Source organism: Aythya fuligula, chromosome 34 (assembly GCF_009819795.1).
Source record: "Aythya fuligula isolate bAytFul2 chromosome 34, bAytFul2.pri, whole genome shotgun sequence".
NCBI lineage: Eukaryota > Metazoa > Chordata > Aves > Anseriformes > Anatidae > Aythya > Aythya fuligula.
The window spans coordinates 131,070-146,977 of NC_045592.1; positions in this window are offsets into that span (position 1 = coordinate 131,070).

Genomic DNA, 15,908 nt, shown 5'->3' on the forward strand with positions numbered 1-15,908 from the left:
CAGAGAGACCTGGGCAGGTTGGATTGATGGGCAGAGGCCAGTGGGATGAGGTTCATCATGGGTAAGTGCTGCATCCTTCCCTTTGGCCACAACAACCCCATGCAATGCTACAGGCTTGGGGAAGACTGGCCTGAAAGCTGTGCAGAGGAAAAGGTTGGATGTAGTACTTAGGGACATGGCTTAGTGGGTAATATTGGTGGTAGGGGGATGGTTGGACCAGAAGATCTTGGAGGTCTTTTCCAACCTTAATAATTCTAAGATTCTGTGCTTCTTATTATGCACAAGTCCATGGTTCCCTGGTGCTTCACCAAGCCTGGGAAGTGTCTGAGGAAGAACTGGTTGGTGCCCTATATTCTCCAGCCCTTAATGCAACCATCTTTCCAGTTGGGTGGCATCAAAAGCAATGCCTGTGCCCTGTGTCAGGGCTTTGACTGATGGAAACGTGGTCCAGCAGCCGCAACAGTTTGCTGCTGTTCCTTTGGCTGTGTCCAGCACATGTCCATGAGACAGTCTTCTCCAATCTGTGTCCTGAACCTCAGCCCAAGAGTCATCAGCAAGTCCTCAGCTTGGGTCCACCCCAAGGACTGAAATGCAGCGGTGACTGCAGGAAGGACGAGCCCTCTCCTTGGGCCTGTCCATGGCTGGATGCCTTTGTATGCTCCACAGGTGTACTGGGTCTGGCTGGAATGTTAACTTTCCCGGCAGCAGCCCATACAGTGCCGTACTCTGCACTTGTAGCTGGAACAACAGTGTTATCACACCAGTGTTGTGTCTACTGCTGAGCAGCAGTGGCACAGCATTGGGCCTTTCTCTAACCCTCCTAGGGGGTGGGCAAAAAGTGAGGAGAGAAACATCACTAGGGCAGCTGACCTAAACCAATCAAAGGGATATTCCATACCATGTGATGTCACACTCAGCAATAAAAGGTGGAAACAGGAAGAAGAGGGGAGGGGTGGGCTCTTGTTGGGAAAACGTCAGTCCTCCTCTCGAACACCGGCTGCGTGCGTTGAGGCCTTGCTTCAAGGACGTGGTCAATCATCACTCATTTGTGGGAAGTAGAGAGTAATTTCTTTCCTCTGCACTTCCATATAGCCTTCATTTATTTTGTTTGTTTGTTTTCCTCCCTTCTTTTTATTTTTCCCTTTCCCTCTCCCTTTTCCCCTTTCCCTTTTTATTTTCCTTTAGTTAAATTGTTTAGCTCATAATCATCTTTATTTTATTATTATTATTATTTCCCTTTAATTAAATTATCCTTATCTCAACCCGTGAGTTGTTCTTTGCTTTACTTCTTCCCCTCCTCATCTAAAAGAGGGGGAGTGTGAGAGCGGTTGTGGGGTTTAGCTGCCCAGCACGGTAAAACCACCACAGTCCTTTTTGGCGCCCAACGTGGGGCCCGAAGGGTTGAGATAGCAATAGAATTGATTAAACACATACAACTAACACACTTACTTGGTAGTAACCATGTTCGTTGTCCTGTTAATAATAGCTTTGATCATATGTCATGCAATCCGTGTCATATTCTCCTTTCTCCTATATATCCGATCCGACAAAGTGCTACAATCTGTGTTCACTTTTTTTAATTCGCTGTGCTGCCAAGCACTGACCTTGAGTTTAATCTGGAATTCAGGCTCTGCGCTGTTATCATTTGTGTCTCATGGAAACTATCTTTCAGACAATATTCAGAACTGCACTGCCTTCCTTTTCTCATCTGGACACCAGTTTATTTATAATATTAGGAATGGTACCTTTCCCTTCTTTCACAGTGGGCTAATTACAACAGTTTGGGAGTGTTTTGAAGATCCATCTGTAACCCATGTATTGCTATTTCTAATTCTGAATAACAGGTTTCATTTTCTCTCTAAGATTAGTCGATTGTTTAGAAAACTTACTTGGGAATCTGTCCCGAAACAGTCTTGTGGTGAGTGGCAAGGTATGTGGGATGATGTTGGCAGATACCTGTCATGAGTGTCTCCTCCAATAGTTTTGAACTTCACCCCTGAGCAAGTGCTAAATCCTAAAAACTTGGTAGAATGTTTGAGAGTTGTATGTCCTGACCCTGATAATGCTGGAGAACGACAGCTTGCAGCATTGTGCTGGGTCCTGGCTTACTCCTATCAAACACTGTTTAACATCATCCAGCAATCTGAAGAGAGGGAGGAAGTCTCTGAATCTGATGACCAAGTAACACATGCTGTGGCTGACCCAGAGGACCAACTGACTATGGTATCAGTCGCCCCCATAGTCAAGTCAAAACAATGGAAACGGAGGTCAGCTCGTTTAGTAAGGGAAGAAGGTTCTCCTAAGAAGGAGGGAGAAGGGGAAATGGCAGGCACCTCTGAAGCAGAGCCATCACAAAAACAGCAGGAAGAAGAGATGGAAATCATAAAGGAATCAGAAATCACTCAATCCTTATCCTTGAGTGAGTTGCGAGAAATACGAAAGGATTATAGTCGACGCCCAGGTGAACACATCCTCACCTGGCTGCTTTGATGCTGGGATGCTGGGGCCAATAGCCTACAATTAGAAGGCAATGAAGCCAAGCAGCTGGGATCCCTCTCTAGAGAAAGGGTAATTGACAAAGTAATCGGGAGAGGAGCACAGGCCCTCAGCCTCTGGAGACGACTCCTGGCAGCTATCAAAGAAAGATATCCCCATAAGGAAGATACTGTATATCACATAGGCAAGTGGACCACTGTGGATAAAGGTCTCCAGCATCTGCGGGAATTAGCTGTGCGGGAGATGATTTAGTGATTTGGACAATGCCCAGACACCTCAAGACCCCGATGAAGTCCAGTGCACAACATCCATGTGGCGTAAATTTGTGCGGAGTGCACCATCAGCACATGCCAGTACCCTGGCAGTAATTAGCTAGGATGAGGGGATGGGACCAACAATGTATGATCCGTCCTGCCAGCTTCAAAAATATTAAGACAATCTCTCTGCTCCGCTACAGTCCTGTGTCTCAGCTGTGGAGAAACTGTCTAAAGGACTTGACCAGCTCGTGGAACAAGTGTATTCCCCCTCATTTAGACAGAGTGATACTTCAGCCACTAAGAATCAGCATTCGCCTGCTCAAGAGAGAGAGTACCCAAGACATACACCACGTGGCACCTTGTGGTTTTATCTGCGTGACCATGGGGAAGATATGAGGAAATGGGATGGTGTACCTACTTCAACCCTAGCTGCTCGGGTACGTGAACTGAAAGGAAATACAGCAGCGAGAAGAGGGGCTCCTAAGAGAAATGCTGCTCCAGTTTCTATTGGGCAGTACCCCAGAGGCAGTAGAAGAGCTGATGTTATTCTTTACCCTGATGAAGGGACCTCTGCCTATCATTTGCAAGAATTAAGTGGCAGACGCTCCAACCAAGACTAGAGGGGCCCTGCCTCTGGCCAGGTAGAGGAGAAGGATAACCGGATTTATTGGACTGTGTGGATCCGATGGCCTGGCACATCAGAACCACAGGAATACAAAGCTTTAGTGGACACTGGCACACAATGTACCTTAATGCCATCAGGCTACCAAGGGACAGAACTCACCTGTATCTCTGGAGTGACAGGGGGATCCCAACAACCATCTGTACTGGAAGCTGAAGTGAGTCTAACTGGGAATGAGTGGCAAAAGCATCCCATTGTGACTGGCCCAGAGGCTCCGTGCATCCTTGGCATAGACTATCTCAAGAGAGGGTACTTCAAGGATCCAAAAGGATACCGGTGGGCTTTTGGCATAGCTGCTTTGAGCACAGAGAAGATTAGGCAGCTGTCTACCCTGCCTGGCCTTTCAGAAGACCCTTCTGTTGTAGGATTGCTGAAGGTTGAAGAACAACAGGTACCAATTGCTACTACAACGGTGCACCGACGGCAATATCGCACCAACCGAGACTCCCTGATTCCCATCCATGAGTTGGTTCACCGACTGGAGAGTCAGGGAGTAATCAGCAAGACTCGCTCACCCTTTAATAGTCCTATATGGCCAGTACGAAAGTCTAATGGCGAGTGGAGGCTAACAGTGGACTATCGGGGCCTGAATGAAGTCACGCCACCGCTGAGTGCTGCAGTGCCGGACATGCTAAAACTTCAGTATGAACTAGAGTCAAAGGCAGCCAAGTGGTACGCCACAATTGATATTGTGAATGCATTTTTCTCCATCCCTTTGGCAGCAGCATGCAGGCCGCAGTTTGCTTTCACTTGGAGGGGCATCCAATACACCTGGAATTGGCTGCCCCAGGGGTGGAAACACAGCCCTACCATTTGCCATGGACTGATCCAGTCTGCACTGGAGCAAGGGGGAGCTCCTGAGCACCTTCAGTACATTGACGACATCCTCGTGTGGGGCAACACAGCAGAAGAAGTTTTTGAGAAAGGGAAGAAAATAATCCAAATTCTCCTGAAAGCTGGTTTTGCCATTAAACAGAGCAAGGTCAAGGGGCCTACACAGGAAATGCAGTTCTTGGGGGTAAAATAGCAGGATGGACGTCGCCATATTCCAATGGATGTGATCAATAAAATAACAGCAATGTCTCCGCCAACCAGCAAAAAAGAAACGCAAGCTTTCCTAGGCCTCGTGGGATTCTGGAGAATGCATGTGCCAGGCTATAGTCAGCTTGTGAGTCCTCTATATTGAGTGACTCGAAAGAGAAACTATTTTGAGTGGGGCCCTGAGCAACAACAGGCATTTGCACAAATCAAACAAAAAATAGCTCGTGCAGTAGCCCTTGGGCCTGTCCATACTGGACCAGCTGTGCAAAACATATTGTACACTGCAGCTGGGGAGCATGGGCTCACCTGGAGCCTTTGGCAGAAAACCCCAGAAGAAACTCGAGGTCGACCTCTGGGCTTCTGGAGTCGGGGCTATTGAGGATCAGAAGCCAATTACACCCCAACTGAAAAAGAAATACTCACAGCATATGAGGGTGTTCGAGCTGCTTCAGAAGTTGTGGGTACAGAGGCACAGCTCCTCTTGGCACCGTGGCTACCTGTGTTACATTGGATGTTCAAAGAGAAAATTCCCACTACACACCATGCAACTGATGCTACATGGAGTAAGTGGAACATATTGATAACATGCTAACACTCCTTTCACTATCTCAGACCAACTCAGACCAACTCCAACAGGGAACAGCACCTTCACAGCCACCACACCACCACCAGCACACACAGAGCTCTGAGCAAGACACCTGGACCCATCCCATTCCCCACCTCAGCCTGCTCTGCTCTGAAGGTCACCAGTGCTCCATGCATCCCCCACAGCAATTACCCATGGGTGCAGACGCACACATGGCTATGTGGTTCCATGATTGTATGATTCACCCCCAACACGCCCAGGAGTGAGCACACACACAGCAAATAGCCAGAAACAGAGTTGAATAAGAAGGCAGGACAGTGATCAGGCACAGGGCCTGATCAGACCAGTCCTGACCAGTCCCATATCCACGTGCAGCTGGCCCCTTTCATCCCTCTCCCCTCCTCTTCCACAGGATCCTCCTCAAAACACTTTAATCCCTTCCTTTCTTACATGATTCCCCTGCTCATTTATCAGTTCTCACCAATCACATCTTCCCCCATTGATCCCTAGTTTGCTATATCTGTACCCGCATTTGGTAAATCAGATACCATTGCCTACATCATCTGGGCCTCTAACAGGCAGGAGAGGTCGACATGTCACAGATTTGCTCTGTGCCAGGAGTGAGGGGTGGCATGAAAACTCCAGGGCAGGGAGGGTTTTATGGTAACTGGGCTCCATGCAGGACAGAAAATCGTCATTTTATGGCTGTAGGCCTGATTTGGGCCCTGAGCTGGGCTGTAGGCCCACTGCCTCCATTTTTTTTTAAGCATTTCAAAGATTTCACCTCAATCAGCACACTTCAATCAGCTGAAATGATTGAACACTTCTAATACAATGTTTGAGCTGTCCCATGACATTTTTTTTTCCCTTGGATGTTTATTACAGCAAGAGAAAAAATACCAATCTTCCCCTGTACTTGCATGACTCTGTCTCTTATGCGCTGCACTTCATCTCCCTAGTCTTTCTGGTATTTCCACCTGGCTTTATGAAACAGACCATGTTGGAAGTCACTTTTCCAGCAGACTGTCTGGACATGTGGAGTTCCCATTCTTCTCCAGATTCCCCTCCCCTCATTCTTTGATCATTCAGATACCTCTCACCTGCACAGTTGGTTCTCAGAACTTGGGGGATCTTGAACCTTGCCCATATTTCACTTTTCTATCTCATCATCCCAATACCCATTTCCTACCCATGTCAAACATTTCTTGTATAGTCATCCTTTGTGGAAGGTGCACCTCATCGGAGGATTTTGGCTCACGGTTGGGGACTGTGGGTTTTTCTTGTTTGGTGTTAAATGTTAATAACAACAACATCAAAAACTGTGCCTGTGTGGAGCCAGTTGTCTAAGGAAAGGAGGTGGGACTTGGTGAAAAGATGCTGTGAAACACTCCGCTGTGGATTTCAGTGGAGAAGTCTGGTGTAAGGAAAAGTGATGCAAGTCCCAGGTGGCTGATGAGAGAAGTGATGGGGATGGAGAGCTGAGCAGCAAGGTTGTCTATACAGTCTAGGACTTCAAGGGACTGCTTTTCCACCTATACAGACCTCCATTGGCAATCCATGACAACTGGAGAATGATGCTAGCATCATTTCTTCTGAAAACTCTAAACTAATGGAAAATAATCTTAAATAAGGAAAATGCTCTTAGAAATCTGGTCATTGAATACTTCCTCTTTAAACTGCATTCTTGAAACCTCACTAATTAACTGTACAAGTCTGAAAGACCAGATGAAAATGGCTGAATTGTAATGAGCCCCATGGTGCATTTGGTGCTGAGTCCATGAACCTCAGGTAGTGAGAAGAGAATGATGTAACTGCAGGAGAAGTTTAAGTCAGAAGCAGACTTTGAAGTGTCTAGGAGTATTAATGGGCCCCAGTGAGGGTCATTACTGACAAAGCCTCCCCATGGACTTGTTAGAGCATACAATTGGAGGCCATGATTGCAGGTAGACAAAGGCACTGGGCAGGAGACTCTGATGCTGAGTAAAGGCCTTGGTTTGTTTGGTGAAGCAGAAAGGCCAAGCCCTGGCCCTCAGCCCCTGGGCAGGGAGGTCCTGTTCCTCACCCATGGCTCAGGGCTCTTCCTGGGGTAGTGGGATGTGGGGTGTGTGATGCTGTGTGAAGGACAATGCTATGACACCTGCTGGCTTCCCCACTGGGTTGCAAGGAGGCAACAAGGCCCCAATGTCATGAGCACAGCATGTGTCCTCATGAGCCTCAGTAGCAGAGACAACTGCCATAGCCAAGGGGACAAAGACCTTGGTTGTGCTGGGGCCTTGCAGCCTTGCCAGTGCACTCAGTCTTCTCCACCACAGGCTGTCCTGCACTGTCCAGTTCTTGCCCTGTTCTCCTTACAGGCTGTAGGCACGCACTTCACTTCTCCCCCTTGCTCTCATCCAGGCATTTCCTTACTTTCACTGATATCTGCCCACCCTCCTTGGCTGTCCTTTGAAACACACTGGCATGGGCTTACCACAGACTCCTTCTGGGTGAATTCAGGTCCCACAGCACTACCCATTTAGTGACATTTCCTCCTCTTCATGCCCACTCTTCACCTTCCAAGCAGCACTTTGTCCCCCTTTTGACTCTCTCCTGCTATTTCCCACCACCAGAGAATCCTCATCAGGATCTTTGAAGCCGCATGCCTGCTGCTGGCCTTCCAGCTTCTCAGGTAGATGTAACCAAGTTGTGTACCCGTTCCTGTCCCACCATGTGCTAAGGCAGAAGGGACTTGAAAACCCACACCCAAGGCCTCTTCCTGCATGGGGCCTGTCAGGCTCTCAGACAGAGGGTATCTCACAACCAGTGTGCGAAGCAGGTGCCTTCTGCTGCCTTATCAGGGATGCAGGCAGGTGTAAGTTGAAAAGCACAGATATCAGCCAGGAGGCAAGGGCTGACACATCAGCTGCTTCAGGAAGAGGTCACCTCATAGGCACCGTCTCTGGACATGTTACTGCTGCTGGCCTGTGTGCTCCAGAGTCAGAGGTGACCAGATGGCTCCAATGGATTTGAAGTTTCTGATGCGGTTGGTCAAGGGCTCCTCTGTGCTTGGCACCATCCAGAAAGGATCTGAAAGTGTGCTCCATCCTGTAATTTGAGTTAATAGCGACATTCAATAGTGTTGCACCAAGTGCTGCTCACTGTTGGATGCTGCCAGAAACTGCCTGACAGGAGAACTTTGCAGTACGGTTGACAACTGGTCCTGATTTTCCAGCCAAATTCCCACCCACAGCCTCATCCATTTGTTAAGTCCACATAGCACCAATCAGGCTATGAGGAGTCTCTGAGAGACAAAGTCACAGGCCAAGGTGCAGGTAGACAGCGTCCCTTTCTTTCCCCTCCTCTGTGGGTTCAGCACACCAAAGGCAGGGCATTGCAGTGGTTGTGGTGTCCCTCTGGTTCCTGCTGCCTCAACCCAGATGCTGGGAGGCACCCCAGCCCTGCAGTGCATTTCTCTGCTCTGCACTCATCGGAGATGCCCCACAGTATGAGGAATGGACACATGCATTTGTGGGCATTTGTGCTCACTCAGGTTTGCCTCAGTACACACACAAAATGAACGCACGCACTGAAGCCTCATCTGTGCAAGGCACACAGGTGGACTCTTGACTGATCCATTCTGTGTACTTCTGTGGAGGAACAAAACAACCTCTCTGAGCTGGGTTGAGAGCCTAAAAAATCACCCAAGAAGTAACCAGGACAATATCCAGCCCTTGTTCTGTACTGTTTATATCATGACAGGTCCCAGACATTCCAATATGTCTTCATTAATCAGCTCCCCACAAATAAAAAAATATCATTCCCTTAGTCTATGAGCCACCTCTCTGAAATCTTCACAAAATGTTCAAGGAGTCCATTTAGTCCATTAATTGGGTCCTATATGTTGTTGTGGCCCCACAGAACAGGAGAAGACATATGTTACATGGAGTGACAGGGCACAAATACCAGAGCAGGTCAGGTCACTGCTGCATTTCCTGGCACACTCTTTGTGTGCCTTGTCTGCCATTGGTTCGAGTGTTTCCTGCTGTGGAACATGGCTGTGTGGTGCTTATCTGCCTGCTGGGTTAAACCACAGCACAGACCATGCCACAGAATCTGACATTGCAATGAGCTCCTCCCCTCACCCCTGCTCCAGCCTGGGCTCGTCCACCAGCCACAGTCCAGCTGTACCTGTAACAATACGTCCTTATCCATAAGCCACAGTTCCTTCAGAGCTCTACATACTGTGTCTTGGACTTGCCAACAGCCATAGATGCTTACAGGTTTGCCTTCAGAGGTGTGCACTTATCCATGTGCCACATTCTCTACACAGGTTACCTGATCTAGTGTGGCCTTTTCCATTCCAGAAGCATGATGTGGAGTTCAGGGCTGCAATGCAGAGATTCAGTGCAGAGATGATTCAGGCAAATGTGGGTCTGGGACATATTGGCTGATAGAGGACCATTAGGATCAGGCATTCGAAGAAGCCTGATGTGTTGTGGGGAAACCACGGGCATTGGTAAACCCTCAGAAACAATAAAGGGTTCTGTTTCAAACTAAAGCCAGTAAGGATGGAGTGAAATTAGGACAGCTTTGGCAATCATGGGGTCAGAGTGAGCTGGGAAAGTGAGTGTGTGGTAATAGTATGCAGGGATGCAAGCACAGGTAGAGGAAAATTTGGGACAGGCTGTGGAGGGGGATGGCAGAGGGCCACCGTGGGGCTGGAGCCCCCAGTGGAACTGATGTCCTTAGGACTACAGCTGCAGCCTCTTCCACTGAGGCCCATCAGAGGACACTGGCCCCTTACAGCCCCGAGGCCATGTTACCTCCTCAACCCCACAGAGCCTGGCAAGTGTCCTACCAGTGTCCTACACTTGGAATTGCACACTTCCATATCACACTGCCCTTACCAGAGCCCTGAGCAGCCCAGGAAGTGCAGGATCCCCCTTCCCAGGGGATGCACTCAGGCCTTGGCCATCCCCCTTGGTGAAACACATCAAGGGCTTTCAGAGCAACTTCTCCATTTGATTTTCCACCTGTAACCAGTGCCTCTGATTTCCTCCTCTACCATCTCCAGGGATGGGCACCTTGTCTGGTTATTTCTCTCTTGGCCTCTTCTGGGATGACCCTCATCGGGGTTGGCCAACACCCTCAAACATTTGGGGGCTTGCTTCTGTCCTTTACTTCTTCAGACTTGCTTCAGGATCTGCAGTTCAGGAATGTGGCAGAAAGAGGGCGAATCAACATGCAAAACTCCCTCACAAGCCAAGGCTTTGGGCATAATTCTCCTGAAGTCTTCAATTCCTATGGGGTTCATTGGGGAGATGCCAGGAATCTCCTTAAAGGGACTGACTTCAATAAAAAAAAAAAAAAAAAAATAACAATAATAATAATTGTAATAATTGTAATTGTAATAAATATTGTATAATAAGGCTTTTTTTTTTTTTTTTTTTGGACTTCAGCAAGGCTTTTGACACGGTTTCCCATAGGATCCTACTGGACAAAATGTCCACCATACAGCTAAATAAAAACATCATACGATGGGTGAGCAATTGGCTAACGGGCAGGGCCCAAAGGGTTATGGTAAATGGGGCTGCGTCAGGCTGGCGGGCGGTCACCAGTGGGGTCCCTCAAGGCTCCATTTTAGCGCCGGTACTTTTCAATATTTTTATAAACGATCTGGATGTAGGAATAGAGGGTATTTTGAGCAAGTTTGCTGATGACACCAAACTTGGAGGAGTTGTGGACTCAAATGAGGGCGTAAAGGCCTTACAGAGGGATCTGGACAGGTTGGAGAGCTGGGCGATCACCAACTGCATGAAGTTCAATAAGAGCAAGTGCCGGGTCCTGCACCTGGGACGGGGAAACCCTGGCTGCATGTACAGACTGGTCGATGAGACGCTGGAGAGCAGCCTAGAAGAGAGGGATCTGGGGGTCATGGTAGACAGCAAGTTGAATATGAGCCAGCAGTGTGCCCTGGCAGCCAGGAGGGCCAATCGTGTCCTGGGGTGCATCAAGCACGGCATCGCTAGTAGGTCAAGGGAGGTGATTGTCCCGCTCTACTCTGCGCTGGTGCGGCCTCACCTCGAGTACTGTGTGCAGTTCTGGGCACCACAGTATAAAAAGGACATGAAACTGTTGGAAAGTGTCCAGAGGAGGGCTACGAAGATGGTGAAGGGCCTTGAGGGGAAGACGTACGAGGAACGGCTGAGGTCACTGGGCCTGTTCAGCCTAGAGAAGAGGAGGCTGAGGGGAGACCTCATCACAGTCTACAACTTCCTCGTAAGGGGGTGTCGAGAGGCAGGTGACCTTTTCTCCATTAACACTAGTGACAGGACCCGCGGGAACGGGGTTAAGCTGAGGCAGGGGAAATTTAGGCTGGACGTCAGGAGGGGGTTCTTCACAGAGAGGGTGGTTGCACACTGGAACAGGCTCTCCAGGGAAGTGGTCACTGCACCGAGCCTGTCTGAATTTAAGAAGAGATTGGACTGTGAACTTAGGCACATGGTCTGAACTTTTGGGTAGACCTGTGCGGTGTCAAGAGTTGGACTTGATGATCCTTAAGGGTCCCTTCCAACTCAGGATATTCTATGATTCTGTGATTCTATGATTCTATTCCTTTATATTCTTTCAATAAATCATATTTTTTTAATTAATCCTAATTTGAATCCTGAGCCATTTATAACATGGGGGTGTGGAGGCGGTGGTCACAGGCTACAGCGGTGAGGATGAGGCTGTTGCCCAGGAGGGCAGCCAGGTAGATGCCCAGGAAGAGCGCGAAGTACAGCAGCTGCAGCTCCTGCATGTCTGCAAATGGCAGGAGGAAGAGGAACTCAGTAATAGAGCTTCTGTTGGACATGTGATCCTCCTGGACAAACAGAACTACCCAAGGAAGAAAAGACAAGGAGATATTAAGACAGACTTCAGACGACACATTCCTGCTCACACTGGACTCATGGAGCTTTTTGATAGTCTCCTCTATGTGAAAGGAGATGTTTTCAGTGGTTGGGTCCCTGCATTGCATGAGTGGCATTTGGTCCAGTGAGGGTTTTCCCTATTTCCCACCAAGAGAGATGATGGCATATTGGCCATCAGCCTGTGTAAGGTAAGAAAGATAGATTCATCGCATCCTTATTTACCCGCCTTCACAGGTGATATCAGAATCAGAAACAAGCTCACAAAGGCACAACTGGCCCACTCATCTGCATACCTCTTTGTTTTGATAAGGTAAACTCTGTCTTCACATCAGTTTCCCTTTATCACACCCTTTACTCAGGTACTGCATAGGCAATGAAATTTTAAAAGCTTGGAAGTACCCTTTCTGCCTTAGATGAAAGTAAAACTTCACACTCTGCTCTCCAGAAGACAAGGTGCAACAGAAATGTCTGCTTCTGTACCTTTTTAGGATTTAGATTCCCCTGTAGCTTCAGGAAATGGTAAAATTCTTCTTCCGTTGTTCTCAGTGTCAACACAAGCCAGTGCTTGGAGGCAAAATGCTCAGCTGGAGGGTGACTGCCCCCACAGGTTGCTCTGAAAAAGAGCCTGGACTCTGCTGAGTGTGAATATACAACTCCTCTCTTTCCCTGCCCAGCTATGGGGAGAAGGTGGAGAGGGACAGGACAGGGTTCTTGATTCATGTGGCTGAAATAAGAGCTCTGAGAAATGCAAAAGGGCACAAAGAAGCAGTGCCCTTATTGGGGCCTGTTGTAGCTTTCCAGGGATAACCTCAATCTGACATCTCCTCAGGAGAATGACCTCATTGTCCAAACTGAAAGGACTGCATTGCACAGAACTTGAAATTTTCAAAGGGGACTTGGGCACCTGTGTCCAAGGAAAACACCTCCAGGACAGGGGCAGTGCCAGAACTGGAGCTTAACATCCCCCATCAGCACTGTTATTGCCAGAAAGTGCCACAGCAAGAACAGGAGCAGAGCACACAAATGGAGAAAGCTGGGGGGAGAGGAGAACGAGGGGGCTTGCTCAGAGGACAGCGTCCACATGGAAGGGACAGACAGGGAGCAGCCACAGTCCACCCACCAAAGCATTTCTGTCACAAGATCCCTCACCTTCTCTGCCAGTGTCTCTGCTGCCTGCAGCTGTCCCTTCCAGTAGCTGCTTCCCACATCTCCTTCTTGTCATCACTCACAGACCCCAGCCCAGCCCCTGTTCACACAGCTTTGCCCTGCAGACACCCCGTGGCAGCAGGGGAGTGAACAAAAGCATTTCCCTGCTTGCAGGTGCACAAGACCAGGTCAGACAAAGCCAGATGTGTCCAGCAAAGGCGATGCTGGTGTGGTCTTGAGGCAGCACAGTGTGTAATAGACCATTATGAGGTACCTGGCAGATGTACTGATTTCTCCTCATGAGGATCTTAGTGCTGTATTTACACCTGACAGTGTCATTTCATTTTCCCTTCGGAGGCAACAAAAACAACTGACTTTACAAAGTCCTCATCTGAAAGCTGTCAGCCCTTGCCTGTATTCTTAGTATCACCCTCTTGGAAGTCTCTTTGGTGTGCTGTGGAGCTGTGAACAGGCTGCCCCAGGGAATCAGCCTCCCGCCAGCAGCAGGACCGTGCCCTGCCGGGGGGGCTCCTTCCACCCACAGCTTCTCCCCGCAGCGCCCTGGGCAGCTCCCCTGGCAGGCTGAGTGCTGAGCCTGGCAGGCGGCAGAGGCCCTGCCCCAGCACACAACCCCTGGGGCACAGCAGGGACCCTGCTCTGCACCCCAGCCCTGGACACCCCTGCCTGCAGCCCCGGCTTCACAGCCTGCAGCCAGCCCATATTGAAGGACCCCTTACAGCCTTCATGCTGACCCTGCAGCTAAGAAACACCTGCTCTGGAACTTGTGCTTGTCCACATTGAAGAACCACCGAGTGCATCCTGCCTGAACTTCTGTAGGAAGTTCTGGGTCTGGGAAACCTCCATGATGCCTCTGTGCATTGCACTGTAGAAAGAGACTTACCCTGTTATGTGCCAGGAAGATTTCTCCTCCTCTGAGCTCTCAATATTCTCATATTACACACAGGCAGTAACCTCTATCTCCCTTCTCTGTCCTCACAGTGCCAGCTGACGGCAGTGCCCCCAGCCCTGCTGCGCTGTGCAGAGGAGCTGCTCCTGGGCAGAGCTGTCTTTTTGCAGCGCTGCCCGCTTGCCAGGAGGTCCTCTTGGGCCCAGGAGCCCGGCCCAGCTCAGCAGCAGAGGCCCAGCCCAAGGCCTCCCTTGCTCTGCCCCCCACCAGGCTCCCTGCACATGGCCCTGGGGCTGCAGGGGAACCTGCTGGCAAACAGCCTGAAGGAATCCCTGGGGCTCCAGCCCTCACCTGGCACACATACTTCTTCACACCAGGGTCATTTCTCCTTACAGAAAACCAATTAAGTGTAACAATCACAGCTTCTTGTCCCAGTATCAGTTTGGACATGAAATAATGGTCAGGGACTGATCTCCTTCATCCCCACTTAAGGAAGGAATTCAGCAGAGTCCGTCAAGGCATCTCATGCTGGTTGTTATTCCCGGGGCTGGAAAGGGATCTCAGCTCCCTCCCATATCGGCCACAGACCCACAGGAGCTGGGATTCCTCAGGCCTCAGTTCAGGTGTCCACAACATAGGTACTTTAATGCGAATTACTGAGCCACAGTAGCTCCTTAGTGGAGATGGAGGACAGGCAGGAGCTGTTCGGATGGAAATACCTGGTGAAATTTGAGGTTGATCCTCTGGTCTGATGGGGCATTCCTCAGGCCAACTGGAATGGCAGCAGATGCCACATGGAGGACAACTGAACCTGTCCCTACTCCTTATATGCAGGGCAGCCTGCAGAGGCTGTCAGCAGAGCAAAAGGAGTCATGTGTCACAGGGAGAGCTAAACCTATTCTGTTCTCTTTTAAATGTTCTCTTTTTCCTTTCTGTTCTACACGACCCTTGGCTGTAATGGCTGTTGTGTCTCGGACATCTCCACAGGGCCTCAGCTCTCACCAGCAAGGTCTCCCTGCCCTTTGTGCCTTGAGGCAGGACTCTGCAAGGGTACAACATGTGGTGGGTGGGGATAAAATCCGTGGTTACTTTGCAAACTACACCTTTAACAGTCCATGGGACCTAGGGGCCTGCATCCAAAGGTACAGGGAGAGTGTCCTGGCCTGGAGGTACTGGCTCCTTATGATCCCAAGAAGGGATCAGACAGCAGCATTCAGGTGCTGTAAGAGATCGTTTAAATGCTCTTAGAGCTAAGACTATAAGGAGAGAAGACTATAGACGATCTATTGAATTTGGTGTGACTTCATTCTAGACACAATACTCCACCGTTAGTCTCAGATCTCCATTACATGTTTGCACTGACCCGATGGGATTATTAAAGGGTGAACAAATTTTGCTGATCAGTCCTTGGCTCTGCAGTTGATGAATCAGCATATATATGGGAATCAGGGAATCTTGGGTGGTGCCATATTGCCACTGGTGCACCATTTAGGTAGCTACTGGCACTTCGACCCTCAGCAACCCCACAACTGAAGGATCCTGTGAAGGACCGGGCAAGGTAGAAAACAGTTGAATGTGCATAAATCACCATAAATCACCTCCAGCATGGCCAATTCCATCAGATATGGGCTGCGTCTCTCCCTGGTGGTCCATTTGCCTGGGTGACATACAACATCTTCCTTGAAGGGATACCTTTCCTTTACACCTGACAGGAGTTACCTCAAGAGAGGGAGGATTTGTGCCCCCTTTCCAATAGCTTTGTCAATGCCCCCTTCCCTGGAGAGGGATCCCGGCTTCTTAGCTTCCCTGCCCTCTAATTCCAGGCCACCAGCCCTGTTATCCCAGTATCGGAGCAGCCAGGTGACAATGTGCTGGCCTAGATGATGGCTGAAATCTTTTC